This window comes from Topomyia yanbarensis, chromosome 1 (genome assembly GCF_030247195.1).
Source record: "Topomyia yanbarensis strain Yona2022 chromosome 1, ASM3024719v1, whole genome shotgun sequence".
Taxonomy (NCBI): Eukaryota; Metazoa; Arthropoda; class Insecta; order Diptera; family Culicidae; genus Topomyia; species Topomyia yanbarensis.
Window position 1 is genome coordinate 136,951,601 of NC_080670.1, and position 15,060 is coordinate 136,966,660.

Sequence of the window (15,060 nt, forward strand, 5' to 3'; positions counted from 1 at the left end):
TTCTGATAGGCTGAGTTCTACTAACCTACACCGAAAATCTGTAAAATCTGTATTTTAGCGAAAAATCTGTAATCTGTATATACAGAATCTTGGTTGTAAATTATCTTGAAAAATCTGTAAAATTATCTTGAAAAATCTGTAAAATACAGAATAATCTATATATGTGGTAACCCTGGTTAACACTTGTTTTCCTCCCAATTCAAACGTCAATCCGTGTGAATAAGTCTGTGCAGATCTTTGAATTCTAGCCAAACAGGTCAAATGGTCCTAACTGCAAATGAGTTTCTCTGTTTACTTTCTCTTTCGCTAATAACTTGGCCGTTTATACGTTTGTTCCTTAACTCTTTTCATAAGGGGCCGTACTCAAATGACGTAGCTTTTTTCGAAGATTTTTGACCCCTCCCTCCCCCCTTGTAGCATTTGGTCACAAAATTCTAACCTCCCCCTCGTAAATAACGTAGCATTTACCTACCCCCTCTCCCTCGTCCCATGCAAAGCGCCCGGGTGATGAAAAAAAATTACATGTTTTTCAATTATGTTAAATACATGTCCTTTCAAAATGTTTGACGACTTTTATCAACATTTTCATTATAACAGCAAATTGCGTGCAAAATAAGCCCATTTCATCACAAATATAGTGTTGATAGTTTTGTTTTGAATTTTATATGTCAAGGGGAGCATAAAGAGACGTTCTCTCAGTTCACAATCCTGCAGCTGCCAATGATTCTAAGAAGCATACGTTCATCTAAATTACTAAATTTTGTTTGGTTGAATCCGAAGTGAAAATTTAATTCAGCTTCCAAACTAAGTCTACTAGTTAGCACCATTAACTACACGCAGAAAAAAAATTAGTAAAAATAAACAAATTTTGGTTTTAAATAACAATTTTCCCGTTTGATATAGTGACAAACAAGATTTAGGTTTGATTCAATCAATACTGTTGGTTGAAATTACCAACTAATTCATTTGTTGGCTTTTCAGTAGTTTCAACAAATATTTCATTTGAAACAACAAAATCATGTTAAGTTTAACCGAACAAACAAGTTTGAAGGAACAAAAACAAATCTTTTGTATCAACCAAAGGAGAGAACAACTCAAATTTAGTTGAAATTAAACAAAGATTCTGTTGGTTTTTAACAAAGGGATCAGTTAGATCTAACAAATTTTATTTTGGTTCGACAATGTTTCTATTTAAAATGTAAACGGAAGTACTTGTTGAACTGATCCAAATACATGCTTTTGAAAAACGCCCATTTCAGTTTGAAACAGTCATTCGCCACGTTTTAGATTCAACAAAACGTTTTGTTGATTCAAAAAGGCCTGATTCTTCTGCGTGTAACTAATGTAGCAAGTTAAATTCGCATATAAAATCTTTTCGTATTTTTGTGAACTTGTAATTCCACGAATCGTAAAATTTACCTCATGAAAAACAGCATCAAAAGTAACTTGTTTGAATTTAAATTCATTTCTCTTGGGAATGGAGGATCATTAAATTGTTTTCTCTAAACAATGGGTTTTAAATTTAATGCTACGTCGCACAACTTCTGACCCTACCCTCTCCCTAGTCAGACTTCGTCACAAATTTAGTATACCCTCCCTACCCCCCAAAATGCTACGTCATTTATGCATGGCCCCTAATATGCGAAATGAGTTTTTCGATATATCCTGAAACAACATTGAAAAATTTTATGATGACCCCAAGGGGTGAGTCGCTTAGCACAAATCGAATTGTGCTCACAAATAAACAGCGTGGTAGCTTGTGCCGCAATGTGCCACGATGTGCCATGGTGTTCAGTAAAACAAAAGCAATGGTTACTATGATTATTCAACTACACTTTGTTGACAGTTTTTGAGTTGTCAAAAGTGTGCCTCATTGTGCCACACATTGTGGTAACGAGTGAAATGATCGTGTATTACTGTGAATCGTAATCTTATATCGTGTTATCGTAGGTGATACAGTGTGTATGGCACATTGTTCTAAGCGACTCATCCCTTGGATGACCCCGTAATAATCGAAAGAGAAAGTAAACAAAAAGAGGCTCTCATTCGCACTTACCCGGTCAAACCATTCGGAATTTGATTCGGAATCCTGAATGGAGTCAGTATGGATTCCAAATCAAATGCAACAACCGTTTTTGAGTCGGAATCGGTTGTTGCATTTCATTTGGAATCCATAATGACTCCCCACTGAGAAGTCCAAAAAATTGTTTCAAAATCGTTCAACACGGGTCCAACGATGGACGTTCGTTGAACGGTTATTTGGACGATGTCCAAATTGGTCCAACGAACGTCCTTCATTGGACGATTTTGAAACCAACCGTTCTTAGAGGGTCCATTCAGAAATCCGAACCGGTTCCGGAATGAGTTTAGCTGGGTAGGACCGTTTGATATCCCACTGAGACGTCCAAAAAATTGTTTCAAAATCGTTCAACACGGGTCCAACGATGGACGTTTGTTGAACGGTTATTTGGACGTTGTCCAAATTGGTCCAACGAACGTCCTTCATTGGACGATTTTGAAACCAACCGTTCTTAGAGGGATGTTTCTCGAGAATTCTTGTCGACCGGTGTTACACCGAGCAAAATTTACATTGAATTTTCATAAAAATGTCTTATGACTTTCAGACAAGGATTTTAAATGGATTTTATAAGTGATTATTTATGATTTGGAGGGAAAATTTTCCAAATCCATCTCTTATTATTTTCATAAGACAGTCTTATGAAATTTGTGAAAATGTCCGAGTAAACGCCATAGGTGCCCATTTATGAAAATTGCTGATATTTATAAGCAGGAAAAGAAAGGAAAAAAAGATTTCCATAGAACAGTTTTATGAAATTCATCACAATGTTCGAATGAATGCCATAAGTTTTTTATTTATGGATATTCCCAGTCAAAAAGGGCAAGTTGCTGGCTAGGGGGGGGGGGGGGGCTATTTGCCAACTCGGATGCGCTAATTGCCCTACGATTTGCCAGCAATTTGCTGGCAATTAGGGGGCTATTTTATATGCAACATTTGGGCGATTTGCTGCCGTCATTTTTTTGCCGCTCTACCCGCCCTTAAATCGCCCAGGGAACGCGCCATTTAATCGCCCTTAATTGCCTGATATGAAAATTAAAAATAATAATTATTTTCGGATTCACTATCTACTCGCATAAATTTATCGGTACATTAGGTAATCACCACCAGACTATAGGAAGAATCGATGGTGAAATTCGTATTGCACACCAAAACTTACCACAATCTGACTTTCATTTAGACTCAGAGATCTTGTTCCACTATACTTATACACGATTCCACAATTTTCCACATTCGTTGGCTAAATTAAGTGCACTAAACAAACAAAATACAAGCGGGAACACGCCAATTGTTTAAAAAAAACAATTTTAAACTTAAGCCAAACATGAACTGCCATGTTTGAAAAACGCAAAAAACAACCAAGTCCATTTCAGCCGCCAGAAAATTTGTATTGAAATTGCCTTTAAATCGCATTCGCAAATTGCATTTGTTCCTAAGGGCAATTAGCACAGGCGAGTTGAGTTAAACGTCAAACATTTTAAATCGCCTGACCATGTTCGTCCGCATTTTTTTTGACAGGGTTATTGTGCATTTACACGCAGAAAAATTAAGCATATTGAAACCAAAAATATGTATTATTGAATCCAATCATTTATTGTTTATTACTGCAAACAACAAACTTATTGATCTCAAAATCTTTTTTTATTAGAGTAACAATAATTTTTTTGCTTTCATTAAAAACATGGAACAATATTTTTTTTTATTGAAACAATAAATAAATTTTATTGAATTCAACAAATAAATTTATTGTCCCCGACCAACAATTTTATTTATTGAATTCAATCCATATTTTTATTGAACCTACAAATCTTTTTTCTGCGTCTATATAAAAAATAGATTTTTAGTAGATAAAAATCAACAGTAAAAATCAACCTTGAGAGGATATTAGGTTTTACATCAACTGATATAACCCCACAAAATGAGTCGGATGAACATCGTTTGACAATTCTTGGTGGTTTGTTTACATGGGAGTTACGTGAGTTCTAAGAGAAGAGAAGACAATCGCGTAGCTAATTTGATCCAGTCCTAACCTCAAAATTGAGCCAGCTTCTGATTGGTCGTTTTGCCAGTCAAGAGCGTTCATAATATTTTCAAACGGGATGAACAACAGTGCTGCTGAATTTATTTTGGCTACTTTTCATACACATGCACATTTCATGCAAATTGAATAAATAACCTGAAAGACGATATAACTACGTGTATTGTCTAGTGTATTGTTAAGAGAGACACAAATAAACATAAAATACAATTTTTAAATGCAGCTAGTATTGAGAATTCTTGACAGAGGATCGATATTTGAGGTACAATTATTTTCAGAAATTGTGAATAACATGCAAATGTAATCTGGCAACGATGGATGCTTGTTGTCTTTAGAATTACGACAGGGCCTGGTAGATAAAATTAGGAAGAGCAAGAAGCCTGTTGTCGTCTCATCTCTTAGCGTGAGTTTGAATATAACAGATGGACACCCGTTGCACTCGAACTCATGCAACTGACAAAGTAAACAAACCACCGAGAATTGGGTCATTAAATGAGAAAAAATCGATAAAGCTGATTTTCGTGAGTGCAACAATGTTTTTTCCAACCCTCTAAGAACGGTTGGTTTCAAAATCGTCCAATAAAGGACGTTCGTTGGGCCAGTTTTGACGACGTCCAAATAACCGTTCAACAAACGTCCATCGTTGGACCCGTATTGAACGATTTTGAAACAATTTTTTGGACGTCTCAGTGGGAACTCAGGAAACGTGAAAATAATATTAAAATTTCAAATAAAGAAATATGTTGACAGTTTGGATTTAACACAATCAGAAGCATTTGACATATCGAATTTCACGACAAATGATGCCCTTTCAGAAAGAATTAATACATGTTTTCCAGGTTTTCCCGAATGGTTATTTTTATTTGACATGAACACCATCCAATGCATATAGTTTTTTTTCATTTTGGGTGTTGTCTTGATAGGCCAGATGTAAACAACCGCAGTTTTCCTATGTATGGTTGCCAAGTTTACATAAGATTTATTCTAGAAAACAAAAAAATCGTTTTTACGTATTACAACGAATTTTATTTTGAAATAGTGTTATATTATATATATTGGACCTAAAATTTATCGAATGGAACGGAAAACTATATATACTTAATGACCCAATTGTCAAACATGAACGTCATTCATCATGAGTTCATTCGTGTGGTTATTTTGTATAGAACTCAATTCGGGACAAATGAACCGCCAAGTGTAGATCTTCAGAAGATTGAAGAGAAAACTCTCATCAAATATTAAAATTTGTACATAATGAGCAACGCTTCGTCAATATTTCCTGGGAAACTGGGCTTAGACAACCCACTGAGACGTCCAAAAAATTGTTTCAAAATCGTTCAACACGGGACCAACGATGGACGTTTGTTGAACAGTTATTTGGACGTTATCCAAATTGGTCCAACGAACGTCCTTCATTCGACGATTTTGAAACTAACTGTTCTTAGAGGGAACTGGGACTAGACTTGACAACTGGATGATAATGATTTTTACTTATCAAATGATTTTGATAATTGTAAAATACGCGTCAGACACTAATTATATGAACAACTTTTTCCATTTTAAATATTCGGATATCTTCTGTAAAAATCATAACCATATAAACTGATTTAATGCTCACAGTAATTTATTAAATAACATAAAAAATAATTATATATTTAAAATGTTGTTGCAATTTGACTAAAAATCTCACTTCTTTTGTTTCAAACAGCGGTAACCAAAAAGTGCTGGCCTGAAACGATTAGCTCCTGGTTGGCCGTCTAGATTATTGAATTCATAAGAAACAATTATGAACTTTTCACAAAAGTGATGTTTATGAAAAACAAAATATAATTTTATAGAATCAATAACAGATCTCATATGGGTTTCATGAGAAAAACTTATGAAATTCTTAAACGCATATATTGGAGCGAAGTCATCCCGAATAGAAATGTACAATAACAAAACCATGATTTTCACTGTGACAGTACAGTATTTTTACAATAATTTACAGTAAGTTTTAGTGTTATGCTACAATACAAAAACAATAAAATTTAACGTTTTTACAGTAAATTTCATTGTAAAATAGACTTTTACAGTGATAAAGGGGGGTGGTTATTAGGGTGGGACAAAAATGGAATCCAGCTCCGAGCAACTTTTCAGGTACCATTTGGGTCCTACAACAACTGTGCAAATTCTTAGCTCGATCGTTGAAACTATATTTTTGCGCCCACTGTTTAAATTTTACATGGGATTTTGCATGGAAAAACTAACTTTCACAAAATAATTTCTCCGGAAGTCGCCTATTGCTTCCTAAAAATAAATCGTTATGTGGCTTTTATGGGAAATTTAACAAAGAAACAAAGTCTCGAAAACCACGAAACGATCTGACGCTTGAGAAAAAAGTTATTAAGCAGAAACCGATTGATGCTCAGACGATTGATAAAATATTCATTTTTTCTAGCCCCACTGCTGTTGGCTGTCCAATTATATGCAATTTTGTTTTGATCTTCTCTTAATGTGTTTAAATCATTTATCTATGCTGTTTGGCCACTTCGCAAGGGTTTTGGGGGATAAATTGAGGTTTCTTTTGTACATAATAAGAGAATGTTAAAAATTTTGTATATTATTCGACCGTCAGCAGCAGTGATGCTATGAAAAGTGAAATTTTCATCAATCTTCAGGGCATCAATCGGTTTTTGCTTAATAACTTTTTCCAAAAGCATCAGATCGTTTCGTGGTCTTCTAGACTTTGTTTCCTTGACAAATTTCCTATAAAAATCAGTCTTCTATTTATTTTTAGGAGATAACGGGCGACTCTTGAAAGAATTATTTTGCAAAAGTAGATTTCCCCATACGAAATCCCATGTAAACTTTAAACTATGGGCGCAAAAATATAGTTTCACCGACCGAACTAAAAATTTGCAGATTTGTTCTGGGAGCTTAATGGGACCCAAAAAGTAACTCGGAGCGAAATTTTATTTTTTTCATATAACCATGTCCCACTCTAGTGTTTATGTATCTTAACATTAAAAAAAATCAATTTTTCTCCATACATTTTTTCACGAAAACAGTAAAATTTAGTGTGAATGCACTGTATCAGTTTTTTGCTGAACAGTGAAATTTGTTGTTACATGACATTTTATTGTAAATCTACTGTGAGAACTTGGCATCAAACAATGTTGAAACAGTAATAACTATAATATTTATTGTTTTATGATTGTTTGTAGGGTAAATGCTATTGTAAAATTCTATCCGGGATAAGACTGTTTTATGAAATACATTATTTGTACGTCTATGAAGTGCATGAATAAAGATAAATGAATTCATAAGCCTGCCTATGACATTCTAAAGCGTTCAATGATATCGTCAGAAGGCTGGTTCATATGCCGAGACCAAAGAGAATAGGGAAAGAGACGAAGAGTGAAAATCAGTCAAAACGGCAACACTCCCTTTATGATGATTTCAACACTAGAACTTTGGCAACCGCTTCCAACCGCTTTAAATGACTCTTATTATATTTTGAAAACAAACCGTATGTCGATCGTTGGATTTGTTTATCAAACGATGCGCATTTCGAAACAAAGAGATGAAATAATTCTAAAGCTTGTTTTTTCTCATACATATACTCTAGAATGCACCTTACAATCACGATTGAACCAAATTCTGACGAAAATTGAAATTTTTTTTTAATAGATGTACAATACTTATCTCCTCCAACTCAGGCATGAGTAATGTTTATTTACATTGCACGATTGGTCTGCTCAATAAGGTATTTTTGGCTTCATACTATTTGTCTCTTTCCCTATTCTCTTTGGCCGAGACTTATGAAATTCTCAAATGCTTTTTGCTCAGTGTATGAGCACTAATATAGAGTACTTGACAATCTGTAACTGTTTTAGTGTGTTCTACGATTTGTTTTCCTCCACCTGTCATAGGTGGAGGGCAACAAATCGAAAATAGCTTTTCGGTCGGATTCTTTTCATGATGGAACCTGACCAACCGATAATGTACGTCTCCGCAATAAGTTTTACAGCGACATAGAGCATTTCAACATCATTATAAATACTTTAGACGAGCTATTTCAAATGTTCAAATTGGTTGACAGTTTTAAATATGACAGCTGGAGGAACAAACAAACCCCCAATTAGTGTGCGTGAAATGATTTGCCTAGAACTCTATACGGTTTCTTGGTTGAAAAAATTTTTTTTGCTTGCACGGTAAAAAAAACTACCCATTTTATGTATTCAAATTGCCCATTTTCGAAAGTTATTCGAGCTGTCAAAAAATGGGTATTTTTTTGTTTCTAACAATGAGTACTTCTTATCCATTTCACAACTACTCGATGAGGTAATGTCAATGGGTATATTGATCTTGATAATGGGTGAAAAATCCTTAAGCATTATTTCAAGCGAGTTAACCTGCAAACTAAGGATCGTAGTGGAACCTGCAAATTATCGTCCGTGGCGGAAACGGAATATTTCGGCAATGCTCCGAAAACAACGTCTGTTTAGACTACTGAGGATGTTGAAAATATGCGCCAGTTCGGCATTTTTAGAGCAACCAAAAGATCCAGCCATCAAAAATATATCCAGATGGCGGTTTTATTTTGTTAAGTAGTTATAGAATAGGATATCTATCTAGATTCCTATACTTTTATAAGGAAACAGTAATGTGAAATGAATGTTAGTTTATATTTTTTTTAATTCAGAAATAATTCTATTGACAGTATTTTTCTTTCTGGCGCGAATTTCATGAATTTGCATTTTTACGCATTTTGTTGTAACAGTTCTGCGAAAAATAATGGGTGAAACATACCCAGGTTGACGTACCAGGTCTGTACTCATTTATGGGTACAAACGCTTTCCCCATTTAATGGGTTATTCCACTTTTATTGAAATTGCGTAGTTTTCTACGCATTAATGGGTACTTGATTTTATCAAAGAGAATAGGGAAAGAGACGAATAGTGTGAAGCCAAAAATACCTTATTGAGCAGACCAATCGTGCAATGTAAATAAACATTACTCATGCCTGAGTTGAAGGAGATAAGTATTGTACATCTATCAAAAAAGAAATTTGATTTTCGTCAGAATTTAGTTCAATCGTGATTGTGTAAGGTCCATTCTAGAGTATATGTATGAGTAAAACAAGCTTTAGAATTATTTCATCTCTTTGTTTCGAAATGCACATCGTTTGATAAACAAATCCAACGATCGACATAACGTTTGTTTTCAAAATATAATAGGAGTCATTTAAAGTGCTGCCTGTGGAAGTGCACTGAAATGAAAATGTCTTTTGTATTCATTAGATTTCTCATATAGATCGCAACTCGCTTAGTTATGTAAAATTTATATGAACCCATATGAATGTTACTAAAAGTTCATGTTAAAACTCAGTGATATCAAATAGGTTTGAATCTTGCGCAGTCAATATGAATAAAATTAGAATAGCATATTCAAGTTATATGACTAGCTAATGATATTAGTTATCTCATTGCTACTGGTTTGGGGAATGAAGTCTGACAAGAAAAAAAAAAACGAAATGGCTGACCAAGAGCAACTCTTAAGTTTGAGTAGCTCATAACTTGAAATCAGACGCAAGCTTTTGGAAAAAAAAACGAGAAATTTTGAAGATTTGTTGCTCTTTAAAACAAACTACTTTTTTAACAACTTTTTTCTCCGTTGTGGGAGCAGTTCTCTGGCTAATGCCACAGGAAAAATCACTAGTAAATACAGGTACGTACAATGATTACGTGGTTTGACAAACTTTAAGTGGGTACTGTTGATCAAGTGAAAGAAATATGTTGTACCAGCTTTTATAAAAATTTAATAATCAAATTGATTTTTGATAAAGATTACTTGTAGTTAAACCGTAACGGAATAACAGAGATTGTAAATAGCTCTTGCGTACAAATGTAACCCACAAAACCGTTCTAGGGTTAGCCGTAAGTATTTACTTGTTCGGAACTCGTTCAAAATTCTATTAGAATCTTACTCAAGTTTCGGATGATATGCTGCTGAGAATTCCGATCGATTCTGTTAGTATTTTATGAAGAAAAGCTTCTTAGAGTGCTGTTGGAGACAATAAATATTATGATTTGCTCAGAATTTTGATGGAATCGTGCTCTTGTTTCTATAGTGAAATTCTGTCAAATATTCTAATGAAAACACTGTTCAGAATTCTGGGGAATTTTTTGTTCTTTATTTTGACGTAATCTTTCTAACCCTTTCAGAATTGTGCTCAGGATTTTGAGCTTTTCTTGCTAATCAAATATTCAGAAGAAAGTCAGGCGGATCCTTCTGAAATGGCCAAAGCGAAGCACTTTATTTTAGTATTCACCGCAGGAAATTCCTCTAAATGGTGTAAAAATATGAGGGAACAAGGCAAATTAGGAATGCAGAATATGGGGTTAAATGAGCAGTTCGCATTATTTTTGATGCTTTCAATAGTAATGGACACCAACCTAGTTTGGACCCTATACACTTTGGACCCTATACATTTTGGACCCTGTTAATGTATTTGCCTCCTGCACTGCCAGGCTTCTCTACATTTGTTTGATTTGATGCAACAATTACAATGCTTGGGTAGTCTATTAAGTTTCAATATCATTAGTTCTACTCTAATGGCCAATTTCTTCACTGGATGAAAACCAGTTTTCACTGAAAACCAGTTTTTGGGGTGCTGGTAGCCAATTATCCGAAAACCGGTTTTCAACGAAAACCGGTTTTCATCCAAGTGAAGAAATTGGCCGTAATTGTTTAAAATTAAACAGAATCCACAGTTTTGGATATACCTATCACCGAAAACGTTTCATATTTCAATGATAGAAAGAAGGAACCTGTGGACATTTTCAAATTAGATTTAAATATGCAATTGTAATATTTTTATTGATTCTATTAGTTTGTCTGATTTGGTATTATGCCTTTTTGGTGTTTGACAAGGTTTTTTCCTACTGTTTTATCTAAATTATTATGGAAGAGTCCGAAATGTGAAAAATTCATGCTGAAAAGAAATATCATTTTCGAAGATTTCGCTTTCTTCTCAGTTAGGAAAAAGAACGCGTCGGATTTTTTAGAACCTTAAACCTTTTTCATCGAGAAGATCGCGAGCCTAAGGAAAATGTGAGTACAATTCAGCATAAGTTTTACCCATTCGGTATCCTAGATCATTTCCGCAAAAGTCGGCCGGAATTGTGAATCAAATATCGGAAGGGTTGAATGGACAGTGTGGTCCGATAAAATTTGTTCAAATTTCAGGTATTTGCTCAAGGGGCCAATTATGATCAACAGGTAGCATCACTCAGTAGCCACCGTAGTCGGAGTGTCCACTCGCGTTCGGTAAGTATGGACGAAAGATACCTATATCGCCGACTTGGAACTCACACTGCCTGCGTTACGTTCAAGTCTCTAGACAGCCAGCGATAAATGTCCAAACGAATCCAGGAAATGTTGATTATGTGTAATTGCAACCCTCACCCAGCAGCGCTCGGACGAGGATCCGCTATAGATGTCGGTGTTAACCGACTTCTCTGCCAGTTCTCGACTCTTGAAGCGCCAGTTGCTGTACTGTTTGCAAGCAAGGAATATCGCTCTACTGTCAACGACCTGTTTAGTAGCTTCTTGGGCATGTATGTAACAATTAAGAGTGATCCGCTGGCCCGAACCTTCGCTACGTCCGTGTACTTAGTGTCGTCAGGCTGTGATATATGGTGTACGAATATTTTCAATCCTAATTACTTTACTCTACATTGAGCCACCAAGCAAAATAAACTTTTATTTCAACTGATTTGTTTTTTAATTAAAATGGTCCTTGAGTTAAAACAATGTTGATTTCTTATTAAATCAAAGAAAATTGCGTTAGAAGTGAATTTAAAAACTTAATCCAAAGTTTTTTTTAACCCAATGTATTTGGTAATTGTTTCAAACTGATCCTTTAAGTGAAACAATTTATTTTTTATTGAAACTATAAACATTCGGGTTGAGGTGGACATAAGAAAAAAATATTTCAAACAAATATTTTGTTGGAACATCCATTGAAGCAAATGATATTGATCGCTGTAACTTGTATGTATGAAACTCTCGTTCACTTTAATAGTAGACAAAGTTTGTTCCAATAAAAATTGTTTTTGGTTCAATCAAAAATTATGTTTGTTTTAACGATACCTGAAAAATTGATCTGACAATTCAATTGGTTATAATTAATCCAAAATTTGGTTAGCCCATATATAACATGAAAATTTGTTTGATATGAAATAAGAATTGATTTCCTTTACAATATTTTTTTCTGCGTGTGTCAATATACAAAACATCCATTGATATTTTTATTTCAAGAACAGTAATTTTGGAGCAAACTCGTGCATGTATTGCATTATAAAACACATGCAAGCAAATATTATTGAAGTTAACGTAATTTCACTTCCTCTAGGGGTCCCAAATTGGTTGATTATCCTAGAGGTACCAAATCATCGCGGCAATATGCAGTAATGAATCGGGGATAAAAAAGGAAGTGCTCCAGCATATAAAATTTCTTGACGAGAAAGGTCTATTGAATCCGGTTCAGGTCTGATAGAGTAGGATAACATCAAAATAGCAAGAGTTCAAAGAAAAAATGTGTCAAAAACCGGAAAGAATTTTTTATCAAAATCCTGTGCTAGATTTCATAAGAAACATAAGCGGGATTCCCTCGCTTCGTTATTTCCTAGAAGGAATGCTCCCCGCTAACCAAAGGCGCTCTCAAAATTGCTCCTGCCATGAGATGTGTTAAAAACCGCATTGATATTGGTTAGGAAGCAAGGAGCTGTATGAAACACTAGTCCTTAAAAAATGGTCCTTATTAGAACCACAAAACCATTCCCGTAAGTATTAGAATTGAAATTTTCATTTCGTATTTTGGAAAATAAATTCCCACTCATACACTGCCGCTATAAGCAGAATTGTTTCATGTTCTATGGGATTCCCCATAAATCTGAGACAATCATGCGTAGAACGACAGTGCACTACTCCCCAGTTAAACTCATTCCGGAACCGGTTCGGATTTCTGAATGGAGTCATTATGGATTCCAAATCAAATGCAACAACCGATTCCGACTCAGAAACGGTTGTTGCATTTGATTTGGAATCCATACTGACTCCATTCAGGATTCCGAATCAAATTCCGAATGGCTTGACTGGGTCGGTACTCTTTCTATGCTGTTATTTGATGGAATATGGATATGGTTCGTAGAACATAACTTGTGTGTTCAGCGTTGATCAATAAAGAATGCTGTAGTAGAATCATTTGTTTGTGTCGTGTTAGTTAACAACGAAAATTTACATATTCTGGAAGTTTGGGGGTGGGGGATCGAATTATTATCTTGTTTATATTAGCCCTTATCAGGGTCCAATCATGAAACAAAGAATCTTTTAATATTTTCCATTGCCGGCATCTATAGCGAAATTCAGAAATTTGGAATGAACTATGTAGTAAGAAAGTAAGCTTTCCTAACAAATATATCGAACTGAAACTCAAGTATTGTTTGTCAACTGATCTTTTCCCTATTATTATTCATTTCTTCTTCGAAATACGACATTCCAAAAATAATATAATATAATGAAAACCTTTTAGTATCTCTGAACATTTGTCGATATACCCATTTTAAAGTTGCGTAATACAAGCATAATTTTCGTTTATGGACTTTGGTATTATTATTAATGAAAATAATGTTTTGGTTTCTTTCTCCGTGGACGGTTCTAATGTTATAATTATTCGCACGCGTTTCATGCTATCGCATGCGAAAGCTTTGGAGCGTCGATAAAACTGCAAAAATTTTCTTCAACCAAACGTAACATATGTACAAATATGTTCTGAATTATTAAATATTTAAGGTTTTTTGTTTATTTAGATTGCAGTTGTTTCATTACAGTGCAGATAATGACTGCATTATTTCGGAACACATCCGAAAACAATCATTGGAGATTCATATAATTGTTACGTGGAAAAAGCTATCTTAATAAGTAACATTTCTTATAGATTTAATAAACCATCATATGCTTTAACACATTAAACATTCCATATATATTTAACAAAGTGTCACAACTCACATGCATTTCATAGGATCGCCTAATGTTTTTAATATGATAGTTATCAGATAGTTATTATAAAGTGCGCTGATAGATTTGGGTCTGACACTGGAATTTAAATGTTATATGGAAATCTAATAGAATTGAATTTGAGAGGAATGTAACTTTTAACATGATAACCATATAAGTTTGATATGCCATTGAGAGTCTAATATAGCAATCATTGGAAACTCCAATAGCGCTGAATTATATGAATGTCATATAATATGGATGTAGCAATTCCGCTCAGTGTGGTTGCCAAAATTCTAGTGTTGAAATCATCATAAAGAGAGTGTTGCCGTTTTGACTGACTTTCACTTTTCGTCTCTTTCCCTATTCTCTTTGGATTTTATCAGTGTGTACCGTCGTTTATTTTTTCCCTTTTTCCACCAAGTTTTGATGTAGCTTTTGTGTCATGTGACGTGTATGTACATGAGCCTTAGAAAATTTTTTGCAGTAACAACCAGCCTCCTGTCAAGGACGACGTCTCTGTACAGCCAGTATCACTGACATGAAAATAAAAACATAAATTTTGAATCGAATGTTTAAAAGCTGTAATTAGTTACTAAATGTTGATTTTCTGAATAAGATGGTATTATATCATCCCACAAGATGCAAAACGTCGTGTGGAATGCTTGAATATCGTGTATAGTGCCGAACATAATTCTTTGTTTGGGGCTTTATAGCTCTAACGCCCCATATATGTTGGTCGCTGTCAAACTCCATATGATGGTATAGGGTTGTCAGGAGGCTGGTAACAACACCGTGGGTGGAACTAAGTCAGCTGACTTGGACCAAAACATAAACGTAACAAAAATAGGTAAGTGATGCAGCATATTACTTTTTCCGGTGAATAGTTACCACGATTGTC

General features: G+C 34.6%; 1 protein-coding gene across 4 annotated transcripts in view; it reads left to right on the forward strand.

The window, feature by feature from the left end:
* Positions 1-15,060, forward strand: part of LOC131691769 (endoribonuclease LACTB2) — a 395,704-nt gene that overhangs the window by 82,000 nt on the left and 298,644 nt on the right. Inside the window, exon 1 of one of the 4 annotated variants that reach the window (XM_058978520.1) lies at positions 14,704-15,009. The exons of the other annotated variants lie outside the window; for them this stretch is intronic. The gene's annotated coding sequence lies outside the window, so the exon portion shown is untranslated. Of the gene's footprint in view, positions 1-14,703; positions 15,010-15,060 lie in introns of those variants that run through there. 4 annotated transcript variants of the gene reach the window in all.